Raw genomic sequence first — 18,289 nt, 5'->3', positions numbered from 1 at the left:
GTCCCCAGCAGTGATAGAGACACTTCAGCGTCCCTAGTAGTAATAGTGACATCTCACAGCGTTCCCAGTAGTAATAGCGACATCTCACAGTGGCCCCTGTAGTAATAGCCCCCCCACCACCACCCTCTGAGACCCAAATACCCCCCCTACCTCATCTGCTTGGCGCTGTTGCTGCCACTGATCCTAGGAGCACACTGTGACGTGCTTCCAGACACCTCCCCTCCCCTGCTCTCGCGGAATCAAGTAGGAAACGTCAGAGGAGGGGGGAGGAGGATCCCGGCTGCACACTGACATCACAGTGTGCGCCGGGATCAGCGCTGCTGAGTGAATACCAGCAGGGAAGCTGCGGCACCCCTGCCGGTATTTACTAATGTGGTGAGCGGCCGATTGCGGCGAGTGCCAGCTGGGAAGGCTCTGAGTGCCACCTCTGGCACGCGTGCTATAGGTTCGCCACCACTGCTCTAGGTTGTCTGGATCTGGAATGGAAGAGAACACTAGATTGTGTGTTACTTTTAGTTGGTCACACAGGTGCTTTACGTATCCGGCCACTGTGTCATAGCCCTGCTGTAGGGCCTGTGGGTGATACAGCCCTAATCTTGGCACGGAGCCAAACAAACCTTCATAAGGGGACAGACCTGTCTTTCTGTTGGGTGTGGTACAGACTGAATACAGTGCTATGGGCAAACATTCTGGCCATGGTTTCTTTGTCTCAGCCATGGCTTTCTTGATTTTTAACTTGAGCGTACCATTTAGTCTTTTCCACCTTGCCTGAACTCTGCAGGTGGTATGGGGTGTAAAATGCTTGTTCCACCCCAAGGGCTGACATCACCTCTTGCATCACTTCACCTGTAAAATGTGTACCTCTCACTCTCAACTGTCTCTGGTACCCCAAATCTACATACAAGTTCTGACACAAGTTTAGTCGCTGTACATTGTGCGGTGGCCCCGCCTACAGGGTAAGTCTCAACCCACCCAGAGAACAGGTCCAGGCACACGAGGGCGTACTCATACCTGCCTGATTTGGGAAGTTGAATGTAATCGCTCTGCAATCTCTGAAAAGGATACAGTGGTCTGGGTGTGTACTTCCGGGGGGGGGGGTCCTCACCACTTGACCTGGATTGTGCAGGGTGCTCCCTTCACATATGCCTTCGCCAACCTGTCAAACCCTGGAGCATACCATACCTTGTCTACCACCGAAACCATTGCATTCCGGGAGGCATGCACCTTACCGTGAGCTAGGTCCGCCATCTGCGGGAAAGCGGCTGCTGGCAAACACATTCTACTTCCCATTCTCCACATTCCATCAACATACCTAGCACCTGCCTTGGTCCACTGCTCTACCTCACTTCCCGGGGCAGTAAGCCCTAGGTCGGAGGGAACTGTGGTACCAGAATCTACCTTATAGCACATGGGACCCTTGGGGTCTTGTGTCCGGTCTAGAAGCGCAGCAGCCTTGGCGGCTCTGTCTGCTTGGTCATTACCTTTAGCCTCTAGTGACTGCCCCTGGGTGTGTGCCTTCACCTTAATAATGGCCACCTGTTCCGGCAACATGATGGCCTGCATTAGTCTACCTACCGCAACACCATTCTTAATAGGTTTACCTTGTGCCGTGAGGAAGCTTTTGGACCGCCAGATGGGTCCATAATCATGTGCGATGCCGAACGCGTTCCTAGAATCAGTGTAGATGTTGGCAGTGGTACCCTTTGCAATCGTACAGGCCTCAGAGCATGGAGCTCAGCCTCCTGCGCTGACGTGTGGTGGCAGTGGTTTTTGTATCAGTATCTCATTCAGTGTGACTACCGCAAATCCTGTTACAAACTTTCCCACGTCATTTAGGTATCTGGATCCGTCCACAAACAGCTCAAACTGGGGGTTCTGCAGGGGCTTGTCTGTGACATGCGCGAACCCAGCCGTTTCCTGGGCCATGAGGGCCACACAGTCATGCTGGTGTTCGGCGTCAAATGCCGCCTGCTCGGCAGTCAGGGAGTTGTAAAACAACTGATCTCCTGTACTTACTCCCCCATTTGAATCTACATCACCTAATGGAAGTAAGGTGGTTGGATTCAAGGTGGTGCACCTTTGGAATGAGATGTTCGAGGAGGAATGTACTGCTAGTTCCATTTTTATCTGTCTTGCAAGAGACAGATGACAACGGCTTACCTGAGTCAGGATACCATGTATGTCATGTGGGGTGTAGACCACCATAGTGTGATCTAGTACAACGTCAGAACTTTTTTCCAGTAGTGCCTGAACTGCTAGAACCGCTCGGATGCATGATGGAGACCCTCTAGCCACCGCGTCCAAATGGGCACTGTAGTATGCTACAGGTTGCTTTTTGTCACCATGCATTTGTGTCAGTACAGAGGTGGCGTGTCCCGCCATCTCAGTTACGTACAGCTGGAAGGGTTAGTCATAGTCTGGCAGCCCCAGTGCGGGTGCACTGGCTATCTGTACTTTCAGCTGATGGGAGGCTGACACAGGCCTGTGGGGTCAGGGCAAATGGCCGTGAACTTAAACAGTCGTACAGAGGCTGCATGGTCATGGACGCAGAGCATATCCATGGCTGACAGGATGAGACCAGTCCCAAGAGGGTACGCAACTGGGCATGGGAGGCGGGAAGTTGCATGTCACTTACCACCTTCGTGCGTTCCGGCGTCAGGTGTTTGGTACCTGCACCTAGGCAGTGGCCCATGAACACTATGTGGGACTTGCAGAACTGAAGTTTCTCTTTGCCGAAGTTTGCTTTGCAGCCACTCTACTCTGATGGAGGAAACACAAAAGGCTTAGTGATGCATTGAGGCAACTTGTCGGGTCAGGAGCACACAAAAGCAAATCATCAACATATTACAAGAGGGCGGTGCCCTCGGGAATTGGCCAGGCGTCTAATACCAGCCTCATGCATCTGGTGAACTGGTTTTGGGCTATTCTGTGCCCCTTGTGGCAGCACTGTCTAACAGTACTGCTTTCCTCTGAAGGTAAATACAAACAAATACTGACAGTCTGGCTGGCCCTTTATACCCTTTTTCTTAACGGGGAACAAAGGGGTATTGGCTGGGGAGACACATTCCTTGAGGGCTTTAAGTTGACATAAAGAAGAGACGGTGTCTGCAATTGCATCTTCCTGGGCATGTGCCAGGGGGTACTGACGGACCATGGGGGCTTTTTCCCCTTCTTTTAGGTAAACCATTACTGGTGGGACTGACAGTCTGCAGAGGTCCATCTTACTGGTAGCCCAAAGGCTCGAAGGAACAACACTAAGAGCTTGTTCCTCTGCGTGCGTGAGGGTGAAAACAGGAAGAGGTGTCGCTAGGTCTGCTGCCATCCGACAGAAGGTCGGGTGACTTTCAGACCTGGGGTGTATACGAGCCTCACCAGACGGGTGAAGTTCGATACAGCATCCCAAGGGTCCCATCACATTGGTTCCCAATATGCTTTCAGGACCTTCCAGCACAAGGAAGAGTGTGAGGCATCGCGACCCTTTAAACATAACCTCTAGGGCAGAGGTGTCAAACACAAGGCCCGCGGGCCGAATCCGGCCCGCTGCCTCATTTTCTGTGGCCCGCCGGCTGTGCAGTAAGTTCCCTCACTCCTCCGTGCTGCTGTCAGTAGGCAGTCTGCTCTCGGCTTGTTCTGTCTAGTGCAGACAGTAATAGAGGAGTGCCGATAGCAGACTGACAACGGCTGCGGAGGAGGGAAGAAGACTGCAAGAAGAGCGACGCTGAGGAGGAGCAGCTGCAGGGTGGGATCCTCGTGTGTGTGTCTGTATGTGTAATGTAATTTTATATATATATATATGTGTGTGTGTGTGTGTGTCTCTGTACATATATGCGCAGAATCCTGTGCGTCTTTATGTGCAAAATGGCAGGCGTGTATATGCGCAGAATAGCGTTCGTTTGTATGCGCAGAATGGCGGCGTGTGTATGCGCAGAATGGCGGGCGTGTGTATGCGCAGAATGGCGGGCGTGTGTATGCGCAGAATGACGGGCGCGTGTATGCGCAGAATGGCGTGCGCGTGTATGCGCAGAATGGCGGGCGCGTGTATGCGCAGAATGGCGGGCGCGTGTATGCGCAGAAGGGTGGGCGTCTGTGCGTGTGTATGCGCAGAAGGGTGGGCGTCACTGGCCTCTATGGGGGACCTTATTACCAATCGGGCCACTGTGGGGTTAACTTTTACTTTACTGTCTTACAATTAGAATCGGCCCTTTGAAGGCAACCATAAGGCTGATGTGGCCCTCGGAGAAAATGAGTTTGACACCCCTGCTCTAGGGGTTCAGTTTCTGCCAACTGAATTGGCACTCCTGAAACCCCTTGTACCGTTTGCCTATTTGTGAAAATAGGGATATTAAGATCTCGTATTACTCGTGAACTGAGACAAGATTTTGTAGCCCCAGTCTCTATAAGGAAAGGCACTTCCCCACTATCCATGGAAACAGGCTCAAAGATCTGAATGCCTCTGTCTTCTGCTTCCAATAGGGACACCGGGGCGGGATTGCCGGGACTTCATTGGGACGGATTTGGGCGACGCGAAGCGTCGTTGCCGCTGGGAGTGGCGCCCTGATCCGTCTCCTAGTCACGGGGTCTCTTGGGACAACGGCAATTCTTGGCCAGGTGGCCTGCCTTGCCGCAATTATAACACTTGTGTGTTTCTCCTACAGAACATTCTCTCAGAGACAGTACAATACTAACAGCATTTATCAGTGATACAGACGTCCAACCAATCACAGAACTGACATTTACACAAAAAGTAAAAATATACCTTAAAATCCCTATATGTTTTCTATTTTTAATACCGTATAATTCACGTAATTCATTACAAGTTTCTTATTTCATTAACGCTTGGCTTCCTTCTTTCTATGACCCTGAATTTTATCTCTCTATGAAACAGAATAATAGCTAAGATATTAGAAAGCAGTCAGAATATTCAGACTTTAAACAACATTAATCATTAGTAATTACAAGAGGTATATTTCTCTGAGGATATGAAACACAGACGGCAGGAAATAGTTAAACACAGAAAAGAAAACATGCTAAGAGCTTCTAACAGCGCAACATTTTCCGCATTTTTAACCCTTGTATTCTTAAAAGCCCCCACAGATGTGAGTGGGGTATAACTTTCTTACACTTGTATGAAGGAGAGGAGACTAAAACATACAACAAAGATTAGATTACATAACATCAAGACATACAAGACAAACAATAATGGTTATTTGTCACATAATTGTCCACAGATTCTGCATGAACTTGCTTTATGTCACAGAGGAACACAGACTAAAATGATTCCTTTTCTCTGATAACCCATTACTGCCATATCTACACTTGCCTCAATCCATCTGTCTAACATACTTTTAGCCAACCTTTTGACTATCTCTGAATCTTTCCCAAATTTGCTGGTCTAAGACCCCATTCTCCCAAAATTCTAAACACCTGCTTTTCTCAACAACTTACTACATTCTCTCCCCACGGCTAACTTGCTTTCTCTGTCTTTTGCTATTTCTCTAGCTGTTTTCCATATAGGCATACTCCTTGCCCTGTACGTTTCCTATATTGTCTGTTCTTAGAGCCCTCTTGTCCCTTCCCTGACTCTATTTTTATTTCTTTTATTATGGCTTCTATTCCTTTTTCTAGACCGGCGTCTCTGATATCTTTTCATATGTCTTTTCCTGTACTGGTGCCAGAACTCATAGTTAAAGGTTCACGCTTTTCTAAGTCCTATCCGCTTGTATTTTTTATAGGCTTGCCTACAAAGGTCCTTCCCTTCCCCTTCTCTCATGGACTTACCTCTTGATTTACCACTATCACACAGTGTTGAGGATGCACACAGCTTCCTCTGGTAAATCTGGCGGTCACACAGACCTTTTAGTCCCTTCTGCCAGGTCCGCGGCTGGCAGGACACTTATTTGTACTATGGACTTGTTCCCTATTTTTACCTCAATCACACAGTATAAGGATGCACACAGCTACCTTCGGGTAAATCAGGCTAGTCCCTTCTGCCAAGTCCCTAACTGGCAGGACACTTATTTGTCACACAGACCTTTTTACGGGGATAGGGGGGACCACGGCTTGCCTTTATACGCGGCTTTAGTAACCTTATAACAAATTACAGCTAACATTATGAGTCCGGCAGTTAAAGCAATAATTTCTATAGGACACAGCAGACAGCATGGCAATATACACATATGGGTTCTTCCGTCTATTACAGTTACTAAGAACACCAAAAATAACAGGCAGAAGCATCCTATATAACATGCAGCGACTAACCTCCTGTCAACACGGGACTGAAGTCAGGGGAGCTCAGAGCTGGAGTGGCAAGTCAAGGGCTTACCTTACACCGGTGTTTTAAGATCTGGGGTCCCGTGGCCTCTGGTCCGGCTGGTCGGCAGGTAGGGTCGTCAGGTATCGGCTGCAGGTAAGGATTTAGCTTCTGCCCCACGTTTGGGCAGCCAAGTAATGTTAGGGGTCTTTAAACAGACCGTTCAGCTGATGCTGTCTGCTTCCCAATTAGTCTGAATCACGAGTACTCGTAGAACAACTCAAATTGATGACCACACGGTATGCGGTTAGCCAAAGAAGAAGCCTAGTTTATTTAGCGAAGCAGCAGAGATTATATAGAAGCTTGCTTACGTAGGATATGATAAGTAACATCTCATCATATGTAATACATGAGAAAAAGAACAACTCGTTATTAATGTGTCCTTCAGCAAGTTACAAAGACGTACATCCACAGGTGGCGGTGAGATCGGGGGAGCGGTGCAGGTGTCATGGCAGCCGGGGGCCTAATGAATGGCCCCAGGGCTGCCTTAGCAGACTGCCTATCAAGCCATCCACACAGGGTGGCTTGATAGACTGCCTGTAAAAAAGCAGTATGACATAATGCTATAGCATTACATCATACTGCAGGAGCGATCAAAGCATCGCATGTTAAACTCCCCCAGGGGGACTTCAAAGTAAAGTAAGAAAAAAGATCAATAAAGTTTTTTAAATTGTAAAAAAAAAAAAAAAAAGTTATAAAAGTTTAAATCACACCCCTTTTGCCATATCAATTATTTAAAAAATCTAAATCATAAAATAAAAATATGTATTTGGTATCGCCGCGTCCGTAAAAGTCCGATCTATCAAAGTAGTGCATTATTTTTCCTGCACGGTGAACGTCGTCCGAAAAAAAAAATAAAGAACGCCAGAATTACACTTTTTTAGTTACCCTGTCTTCCAGAAAAAATGCAATAAAAAGCGATCAAAAAGTTGTATGTATTCCAAATTGATACTATCGGAAACTACAGGACATCCCGCAAAAATTGAGCCCTTGCACAACTACGTTGACAAAAAAATAAAAGTTATTGCGCGCACAAAATGACCGCAGAAAATAATTTTAAAAAATTTAATATCTTAAAAAAAATACAAGTACTACAGCAAAAAAAAAACTATATAAGTTTGGTATCGTAGTAATCATACTGACCCATAGAATAAAAATATCAGGTCGTTTTTGTTGCAGTTTGTGCGCCGTATAAACAGGACGCACCGAAAGATGGTGGAATGTCGTTTTTTTTCCATTTCTCTCCGCTTAGAATTTTTAAAAAGTTTTTCAGTAAATTATATGGTACAATAAATAGTGCCATTGAAAAATACAACTCATCCCGCAAAAATCAAGCGACGTCGATGGATAAATAAAGGCGCTACGATTTTTTAAAAGGGAGTAGGAAAAAACAAAAATGGAAAAAAGCAAAAACGCTCCGTCACTAAGGGGTTAAAACCTATCATGGGAACATAACCTTGAAAGTCTTCCCAGGAGAAGATGCAGATTACAAAGCATACAAAGCATAATTGTTATGTGAAATACAACTTATTTGTCTATTTAAGCATTGGCAATCCTGGAAACCAGAATTAACCCTTCACACTCCCAAGCGGGCAGATACTCGCTAAGGGCAATGCTCGCTCATCTATATAAATAAAGACGAAAGCCCTTACTGACTGACTCGCCACTAATTCTCTCACTTCCAGATGTCGTAGAAACTTGAAATTTGGCAAAGGCATAGATTATCTCCAAAATAGGAAAAGTAAAGGGGTCCCAACTCGATTATTCAATTCTAGCACCAAAGAATTAGCGTCCAAATTTTAAGTACGGAATCTAATTCTCTCACTTCCCGATGTCATAGAAACTTGAAATTTGGCACGGGCATTGATTATGTCATAAATAGGAAAAGCTAATGGGTCCCAACTTGATTATTCAATTCTAAGCGCAAAAGAATTAGCGTCCAAATTTTACGTATGGAATCTAAATCACTTCCCAATGTCATAGAAACTTGAAATTTGGCACGAGCATTGATTATGTCATAAATAGGAAAAGTTAATGGGTCCCAACTCGATTATTCAATTCTAAGCGCAAAAGAATTAGCCTCCAAATTTTACGTACGGAATCTAAATCTCTCACTTCCCGATGTCATAGAAACTTGAAAATTGGCATGAGCATTGATTATGTCATAAATAGGAAAAATTAATGGGTCCCAACTCTATTATTCAATTCTAAGCGCAAAAGAATTAGCGTCCAAATTTTACGTACTTAATCTAATTCTCTCACTTGAAATTTGGTAAGAGCATTGATTATGTCATAAATAGGAAAAGCTAATGGATCCCAACTCGATTATTCAGTTCTAAGCGCAAACAATTTAGCGTCCAAATTTTACGTACGTAATCTAATTCTCTCACTTCCTGATGTCATAGAAATTTAAAATTTGGCACGGCAATTGTCATAAATAGGAAAAGCTAATGGGTCCCAACTCGATTATTCAATTCTAAGCGCAAAAGAATTAGCCTTCAAATTTTACATACGGAATCTAATTCTCTCACTTCCTGATGTCATCGAAACTTGAAATTTGGCAAGAGCATTGAATATGTCATAAATAGGAAAAGTTAATGGGTCCCAACTCGATTAATCAATTTTAGTGCAAAAGAATTAGCGTCCAAATTTTACGTACGTAATCTAATTCTCACTTACCGATGTCATAGAAACATGAAATTTCGCACGAGCATTGATTGTATCATAAATAGGAACAGTTAATGGGTCTCAACTCGATTAATCAATTCTAAGCGCAAAAGAATTAGCGTCCAAATTTTACGTACAAAATCTAATTCTCTCACTTCCTGATGTCATTTTATAGAAAGGAAACGTTGCATGGTTAGCTCCACTTTGTGTTTCCTGGGTAACGCAAAGAACCATGCAAAATGGTGAACATATTTTTTTCTTCTGTATCTCTAAAGTAACCACGACTTCATAAGATTTTCCGTGTGAACACCAGATAAACACCAGTACCAAATTAACTCGGGCAAAGCCGGGTATATCAGCTAGTATAGATATATAGCTTTATGCATAAATTAATACATATATAGAAAGGGGAGCTGTAAGGTTCGGTACCCATCTGAAGGGGGAGCTGCAGAGACCGTCAACTATCTCAGGGGGAGCTGCAGGGACTATCCACCATCCGAAGGTGGAGCTGCAGGTCCGGCCACCATCTGAAAGAGGAGCTGCAGGGACCATTGACTATCTCAGGGACTATCCACCATCTGAAGGGGAAGCTGTGGGGTCTGGCCACTATTTGAAGGGGAAGCTGCGCAGTCTGGCCACCATCTGAAGGGGGAGCTGCAGGGTCTGACCACCGTCTAAAGGGGAGCTGCGAGGTTCGGCTAGCATCTGAAAGGGTAGTTGTGGGGAATGGCCACCATCTAATAGGGGAGCTGTGAGGTCTAGAAACTATCTGAAGGGGGTTCTTAAAACGGCAAAGTCCACAGCACATCCACACAAAAAACTAGCCAATAGGCTGAGGCAGGAATAGGTGTATGCAGCAGCAGCACCAGCAACAGACCAGGAGCACAAGCCTCTATAGTAATATTCCAGCAATATTCCACAAACAAGTGGCAGCATACGTAGTGCAAAAAGATACAATTTTTGTATTCCTCCATATAAGGTAGGGTTCACACGGGGCGTATTTTCGTCGGAAATCTCGCAGTTTGGCCGCAGCAAAAATCGAGAGATTTCCGCCGGGAGAACCGCCGCGGTTTAAGCCGCAGCGGCTTTGAAGCGGTCTGGCCGCATGCTTTTCCGTTGCGAGGGCTCTCCCATAGAGGAGAGCGCGGCCATAACATAAATAAACAAAAAAACGACTGTAAACAGACATGCCGCTTCTTTTGAAACCGTAGCTGCGGCCGCCGCAGCCGCGGTTTCCACCGGATTTACCGCAGCGGATTAGCCGTCCCGTGTGGACGAGGTTTCTGAGAAACCTCGTCCACATGGCTGGCTAATCCGGAGACTAGCGGCCGCGGGCGGATCTGCTGCGGCAGAACCGCGGCAAATCCGCCCTGTGTGAATCCAGCCTAAGGCCGCCTGCAGACGAGCGGGTCGGATCCGGCAGCGAGAATTCTCGCCGTGCGATCCGACCTGAGCGCCTGCAGGGACGAGCGCGTACTCACCCGCGCCTGGCGGCCCCGGCTCTTTCATGTGCCGGCTGCCGCGCAGCCGGTGCATGCGCAGACCGGAGCCGGCGGCCGGGTGAGTGCGTGCCCCGCAGAAAATTAGGACATGCCGTGGTTTGTTTGCCGCGCGAGATTTCGCGCGGCCAAACCGCGTCCGTCTGCATAGGAGTGCGTATTTTAATGCACTCCTATGCAAACTTTCAGCGGCGGAAATCCCGCGGCGGGATTTCCGCTCGTGTGCAGGCGGCCTAAATGAGACGTTTCAACCTCTTCGGGTTTCCTCAAGCTTGGGGGGACGGGTCCAGACACCATCTGAAAGGGAAGCTGCGGGGTTCAGTGACACAGACTTCTTTACATTGTTATACAGCACTGAACTGATTTCAAGGTAATATATTCTTCTTCCCCTTATCACGGCTTTATATTGATATAAAGGGGTTGTCCAATTAGAAAAACATGTTTGCTTTTTCCAAACACAGCACCATCCATGTCTGTCGACTGTGTCAGGTATTGCAGCTCAGCTCCCATTTACTTCAATGGAGTTTGGTTGCGAGACCCCAAGGACAAGGGTAGCGCTATGCTTGAAAGCAAAGAGCCTGTAACACGCAGAAGCCTTTGTGAGCCGCTCGCAGTAGGTCGGCGCCTACAAGCCGCACAACACTCCGAGCTCACCGACTAGTTTCGAACTACAAAGTCCCACCGATATGTGGATTTGAGCAACGTATGTTAGCGTGACTACACATGGTCTCACGTTACCGCAGTATAAGACCGCCCACAAAGGTAATCGAGCCAATCAGACAACAGTTTGGAGTACACGCCCTGTTCATGCACCGTCATGCTCTGCGGTCAAGGTTTGCCGTGACATCGTGCGAAGGAACCGGAAGAGGCAGAGTTTGTGAAACAGAGATGGTGGCCGCGATGGTCCGGTGTGTGTAACAGGCCTGCTGGCGGCGTGACCTCGGAGATAGAAGCGCTGACGCTGAGGAGTCCTCCCGGTGAGCAGACGGTACTTGGTGAGCCGTGGAGAAGTTCCCGGGGGATCCCGTGTGTTCCCACCGGGCTGTCTGAACAGCTCTCCAGACGAATAGCTCCGCCTGCCGCTGGTGGAGATGCGCTGTCAGGCCCGCAAGGGGCCCAGCTGTGCGGCCGGCCTGTCGTAAGGGACGCCTTCCGCGGACCAGCATTTCCTGCCCTCAGTTGCAAGGCGTCACGTGACACAGCCCAGCGCCAATATCCCCAGTGCTCAGTCAGCAGTCGCCCTGAGGGGGGCGGCGGGGATTAGTCACTTGCGCGCTCTAGTCACTTACATTGGAATGCCGGAGGTAGCGTAGCAGCGTACTGCAGTGAATGTAGTTCTCCTTTAGTACCCCCGTTCTTATGTGAGGGCACCCCTCAATCGGAGCGATTAGAGCTTAGTGGGCTTGCCAGGGCTCCTGGACCCTGTTGTTGGGGAGGTGTCGGACGGACGGGTTGTAGACAGCCTCTAAAGCTGCTGGGAGCCACATATCATGCCCAGCCAGCAGTGGTGCGCCAGTGGGCACCGCCGAGGAAACTGCAAAAAAATGGCCATTTTGGAGCCACTTATGTAGCATCTCAAAGGAAACCCTGCGCCAATGTGACTGGGGACGGTGGCCACCAGGCCCCGCATTTGTTATCTGGGCCAGAGCTCACACATCAGTGATGGCCAGCCTGCTTTCACATTAGTCGTTTTGGGAACGGTATATTAACACATATCGGTATTTGGAGCAAATCCGCATCAAAATCTCAACTGGGGCAGTTTATGATGTGAATCTGCAGCAGATTTCATCCTTTTAATTGAATTCTACTGTGGATTTGCATCAAAATTCGTTCTAATGGTACAGCTTTTGATGTGGAATTTCACTTGAATTGGGTGCGGATTTTAGACTGCAAAAAATTTGTGCCAATTCTGCTGGGCGTGGATGAACCCTTAGAAGTGAACTGATGCAACTAGCATTGTACACACCCAGCCTAGGTGATCCTTTGCCATCAAGTCAGCATGTAAGCCTTGGCATAATACAAAACTAGTAGAAGGTTCTGCACTGACTTACCTGCTGGGAAAGGCTCTCTTGGGCTGGCTATATGTGCACAATGCCAGTCACATCATACAACGGTAGTTAAAAAGAACCTCCAGGGTCATCAGGTCCGACCCCCTGCTCGGTGCAGGATTCACTAAATCATCCCAGACAGATATTTGTCCAGCCTTTGTTTGAACACTTCCATTGATGGAGAACTCCGCACCTCCTGTGGTAACCTGTTCCACTCATTGATCACCCTCGCTTTTTTTTCTAATATCTAATTTGTGTCCCTTTCAGTTTTATCCCATTGCTTCTAGTCTTTCCTTGTGCAAATGAGAATAGAGCTGATCCCTCTGCACTGTGACAGCCCTTCAGATATTTATAGACCGCTATTAAGTCTTCTCTCAGCCTTCTTTTTTGCAAGCTCAACATTCCCAGATCCTTTAACCGTTCTTCATGTCACATGATTTGCAGAGCGCTCACTATCTTGATAACTCTTCTCTGAACTTGCTCCAGTTTGTCAGTCTTTTTTTAAATTGGGGGAGAGGCGTGGCTAGCAGATGGCGGGATAAGTCGCTTCCTAAGCGAGCTCCCGCGTCCCTTACCTAATACATCGCTCTGAGGCACCACGGAGCATTTTAAAACAACAACCCGACATCTCATGGGGAGAAGGAAGCTGCGCGCTCACAGTCCTGCACGCCGGCAGGCAGAAGAAACACACTGGAGCGATTCCTCGGCAGCGGGGGAGAAGCCGGTGATAGAAGCAAGATGGCGCCGACTCCCACGGGGCTAAGGTCACATGAGCGCCGAGATGCAGCAGAGCCCAATCGGCGTGCTGGAGGAAAGGAGGAGAGAGCAGACAGCCAGGATCTGTCCCACAAGGACAGAAGGTCGGAGGATAGAAGCCCTCAGCCTCACAGAGAGAACCGGGGACAGCAGGAGGAAGCCAGTGCTACGGAGGGCACAGTGAGTAACCAAAGCAGCAGCACATACATGCAGCACAGCCCAGCACTGTACATGGAACAGTCACCCACAGCAGACAGGGGAAGCAGCCCTCCCTGGCCCCTTTCACAGGCATCCAGCACAGCCAGCAGCCCAACACGCAGGGAGGTCAGAGACACCCCAGAGAAAAGCAGCGAGGAGGCATGGAAAAAACGTATCATGGACATTCCCACCAAAAACGAGCTAGACAAATTTTTCCAGAGGCTGGAGACTTCCAACAGAAAAGCGATAGAAAGTATACATCAAGATGTGCAGCATCTAGGTCATCGCATACTACAAATAGAGGAGACTCAAGAGGGTACGGCGGCCATTCTAGAGACTCACAGGCAAGCGATTCAAGCTTAGGCCGACCAGATCTCAGGCATCGTTATTGCACCTAGATGACCTAGAAAATAGAAATAGACGAAATAACTTGAGGATAAGGGGCCTACCAGAGGAAGTAGAGAGCCAGCACCTAGATTCATGGGCGCAGTCCTTCTTCCAACAACTACTGAACCGCAAAGCAGAGGACCCCATCGAAATTGACCGAATACACAGGGCACTTGGACCCAGAGCCACTGACCCTAACAGACCTAGGGACGTCGTATGCAGAGTTCACTTTTTCAAAGATAAGGATGTGATCCTACGGAAGGCCAGAGAGAAAGGGGACTTAAATTACAAAGGCAGACCGATAATCCTCCTTCAGGACCTGGCCCGCCATACACTACGACTAAGAGGAGCACTGAGACCCCTGCTGACAATCTTGAAGGCCAAGGGGATCCCTTACAGGTGGGGGTTCTTCTTTTCCCTAACAGCCAGTAAAGAAGGCAAGTCGGCGGTGTTCCGGTCGGCCGGCGACCTGCCCAACTTCCTGGGCACCCTCCAGCTGCCAATGGTGGCGTTACCTGACTGGCCTACGACACCCACAGCCCTGGCCCCTACAGCCCAGGAACAATGGCAAACTATGCGCCCCAGAGCCCAGCGGGAGAAACAAATGACAACATCCCAAAACACTTGAAACCTCTCCGGCTCGACACAAGAAGGTTTTCGTGCCCCAGTGGCCGGCGACATTCGCCATGGAGAACACAAATAGAACTTTCTATCTATGACTTTATTTCCAGACACGACCCCCCCCCCCCCCCCCCCCCAGGGAGAGTAGTGGTAGGGGGACTGCCAGACGGTGGTGAGCGGTCGGTCACGCTCTGTCAATTTCATCCGAGCTGGGAGTAGCAATAATTTCACCCCAGGACAGAACTTAAAAACGGTTGATGTTATACTTCCTGTTTCTTTGAACGGTGCCTCAAGAGCTTTTATCCAAAACCCCCAGAAAAGGGGCGGTAGCAACCCGAGAGGGGTCGTGCTGTGGGGGGGACGTGGGGGCTCCATGTCTGTCCTGACCGGTGCTTCCGCGTTCCTCACACGGGGCGACCAAACGCATTTCGTGCAAATACTGGTACTTGCTGACAAGTAGTTCTCCCCGATTGCAAACGCAGTTCCTGTACACTGCGCAAGGTCCATTCTATGGGCCTTCATCCTTTAACTCTCTTTCAGGGCAATGCCCTATCTCTGCATACATCTTATGCGCCCTACCTCTTGCCCAACCCTGACCTGCGTGCCTTGTCCTCACCTGCCGCAAACATGCGCCTCACACTCGATATAACCTGATGGCTAACATTACTTTATGCACCTATAATGCAAGGGGGATGAATGGGCCCTCCAAGAGGGGACAGATCGTGGACCACTTACACCGCAAGGGGACCATGATAGTCTTCTTTCAGGAGACACACTTCCAAGACACAAAGATACCCAAATGTAAATATCGCCACTATACAACATGGTACCACAGCCCGCACCCAGTCAGAAAAGCTGGCGGCACATCCATAGCGATTCATAAGCGTCTACCTCACAAACTACTGGCAACGGAAATAGACAAAAATGGGAGATACATATTCCTAAAAATCCAAGTAGATAACAAAATTATAACGCTGGCAAATGTTTATTTCCCGAATCAGGAGCAGAAGCGTTTTGGGATCCGGGTGCTGGGGGCTCTGGCGACTTTTGCAGGCAGATCTTCCATCATCCTTGGAGGGGATTTCAATCTAACCATGGATCCGACCAGGGACACCTCTGGGGGTAAGTCGGGGATCTCCCCATCAGCACTACACAGAATACAACTAGAATTAGCAAATCTCAGACTAGTGGATCTGTGGAGGATATTACACCCAGGAGAGAGGGACTTTAGTTTCCACTCCCTGGCTCATAATAGCTACCACAGATTGGACTACCTCTGTTTCCCACAAATTGCTAGACAGAGCACCTACATCATATATAGGCTCCTTTATTTGGTCCGACCATGCTCCGGTCTGGGGGTCGCTGACACGGGGACATAAACTTGACACGAACTCCACCTGGAGACTCAACGACAACTTACTAGAGGACGAGGTCTGCCTACAGGATATACAACAGACAATAGACACATTCATGGACATCCACGACACAGACACCACGTCTGCCCCCCTGAAATGGGAGGTCCTTAAATGTGTCCTCAGGGGAATTTTTATCTCCCATGGGGCACGTCTTAAGAAACTGAGGACAGCTAATCTAGAAGGGCTATTATCCCAACTAAACAGACTAGAGACAACCAATAAGAACTCACCTGCAGACGACACCGCAGCAGAAATCTCGGCAACTAAAATAAAGATTCTTCGTGTTCTAGATCAGGCGTCGTTATGCCAACGGGACAAATTTCAAGGATGGCACTACGAGTTCGGAGATAAAAGCGGTAAAGGTCTGGCCAGAGCTCTTAACCCCAGAGCACCCCAGACTTACGTATTTGAGACGCACAAACCTGGGAAGGGGATAGTTCATAGTAGCACAGAGATCTTGGAGAGCTTCCACATGTATTATCAGGAACTATATAATCTTGGGAACGCGTCCGGGGACCCTGAGTGAAATCTAGGGGCAGATAGGAACGCATACGCAGCGGAGCATACACACACTCACATTACAAGCGACGAGGCACGCGCACTAGATCAGGACTTCACTCTCCAAGAGTTGAAGGAAGCTATAAAATCTTTGAAAATAGGAAAGAGTCCAGGCCCTGATGGCTTCTCGCCTCGCTTCTATAAGACATGCATGGACCGCCTGGCCCCTCTGATGCTAGAAGCATTTAATAAGATCTCCAGGACATGTCCCTTCCCGGCACAGGCGTTATAAGCAATCATCACAGTCCTCCCCAAACCTAGTAAAGACCCAGGCTGTTGCGGAAACTACCGGCCGATCTCATTATTAAACATCGACACTAAACTATTCTCCAAATTAATAGCCGGCCGGCTACAAACCCACATCCCAAACCTGATACACGGGGACCAGGTGGGCTTTGTGCCGGGGAGGGAAGCGGGAGACAATACCATAAGAACCATAGCCCTGATCTCGAGGGCCCCTAAACAAAAGGATCCACTGTGCCTGCTGTCAGTTGATGCCGAAAAAGCGTTCAATAGAGTAGAATGGGGATTTATGGAAGCAGTACTAAAGCAGATCGGACTGGGCCCAAGATTTTTGGGATGGATAATGGCGCTTTACAACAATCCGTCGGCGAGAATTCGAGTAAACGGCAGACTCTCACAGCAGGTGCAAATAAGAAATGGCAAGAGACAGGGCTGTCCTCTGTCTCCCTTTCTATATATCTTAGTAATGGAGACACTGGCAAACGCCCTCAGGGCCAATGCTAGCATCAGAGGGGCACTGGTAGCCAAAAACGAACAGAAAATTGCACTATATGCAGATGACCTTTTAATATACCTGACAAACCCAAGAGTGGCCCTCCAATGTGTGCTGGAAGAGTTTAGGAAATTTGGCCGACTCTCCAATTTTAAAGTAAATTTAACTAAATCAGAAATCCTAAACGTTAGTGTCCCTGAGGAGGAGGAGAGGGCCCTGAGGGCATCCTTTCCATTTAAATGGAAAAAAGGGATCGCGTATCTAGGCATAAACATCACACCGAAATTGGAGGATCTATTCCCAAAAAATTATCAACCACTTCTAGTAAAATTAGAGAGACCTGGACAGGTGGCGAACAGCACCCCTCTCCTGGTTTGGTAGGATCAGTTCAGTGAAGATGAATGTGCTTCCCAGATTCTTGTACGTGTTACAGACTCTGCCAATATCACTTCCTGGGAAATTTCTAAACAAGGTCAGGAAAATAGTAATGCGATTTATCTGGGGCACGGGGAGGCCTAGACGAAACTGGAGAGCCCTCACCGGACCCAAGGAGAAAGGGGGCATGGGGGTACCAAATATTTCATTATATTATAGAGCAACGCTAACCCGACGGATACTGGAACTGACTCGGGGTAGGTCTCAAAAAAGATGGGTAATCATGGAGCAGGACGCAGTCCCCAGTGGCGTAGCGGGCCTGATCTGGATTCCGGGAAACGGGAAATATAAAGACATTGGACTAGCACCATTTACAGAAGGGATATTCACGGCGTGGTTGGGATGGGCCACAGGGTTAGGACTGATAAGGAGGCCTGGCCCACTGACACCGCTAGTGGGCAACAAGGACATCCCGACATTCCTTAAGGGCTCCCCGTTGGTCAATATACTAATGAAGGGTCAAACAGAAGACATCCCCAGGGTGAGAGACTTGATCAAGGAAGACGGTCCTAAAACATTAAGGGAAATCCTAGAGGGAGAAGGGCCCCCGACCGGAGCATGGTATCAATACCTCCAGCTATGCCACTATGTAAGATCACTAGGAGGAGCTCCACTAATAGGAGCAGAGCTTACCCCCTTTGAAAGCCAATACGCCTTCA

The 18,289-nt window shown here is 48.3% G+C and overlaps 1 protein-coding gene across 1 annotated transcript in view; it reads left to right on the top strand.

The window, feature by feature from the left end:
* Positions 1-11,331: 11,331 nt before the first annotated feature.
* AHCTF1 (AT-hook containing transcription factor 1) overlaps positions 11,332-18,289 on the top strand; it is a 220,573-nt gene continuing 213,615 nt past the window's right edge. Inside the window, exon 1 of the mRNA XM_066596053.1 lies at positions 11,332-11,453. The gene's annotated coding sequence lies outside the window, so the exon portion shown is untranslated. The remainder of the gene's footprint in view (positions 11,454-18,289) is intronic.

Source organism: Eleutherodactylus coqui, chromosome 3 (genome assembly GCF_035609145.1).
Source record: "Eleutherodactylus coqui strain aEleCoq1 chromosome 3, aEleCoq1.hap1, whole genome shotgun sequence".
NCBI lineage: Eukaryota > Metazoa > Chordata > Amphibia > Anura > Eleutherodactylidae > Eleutherodactylus > Eleutherodactylus coqui.
This window is presented reverse-complemented; position numbering and strand designations above follow the sequence as displayed.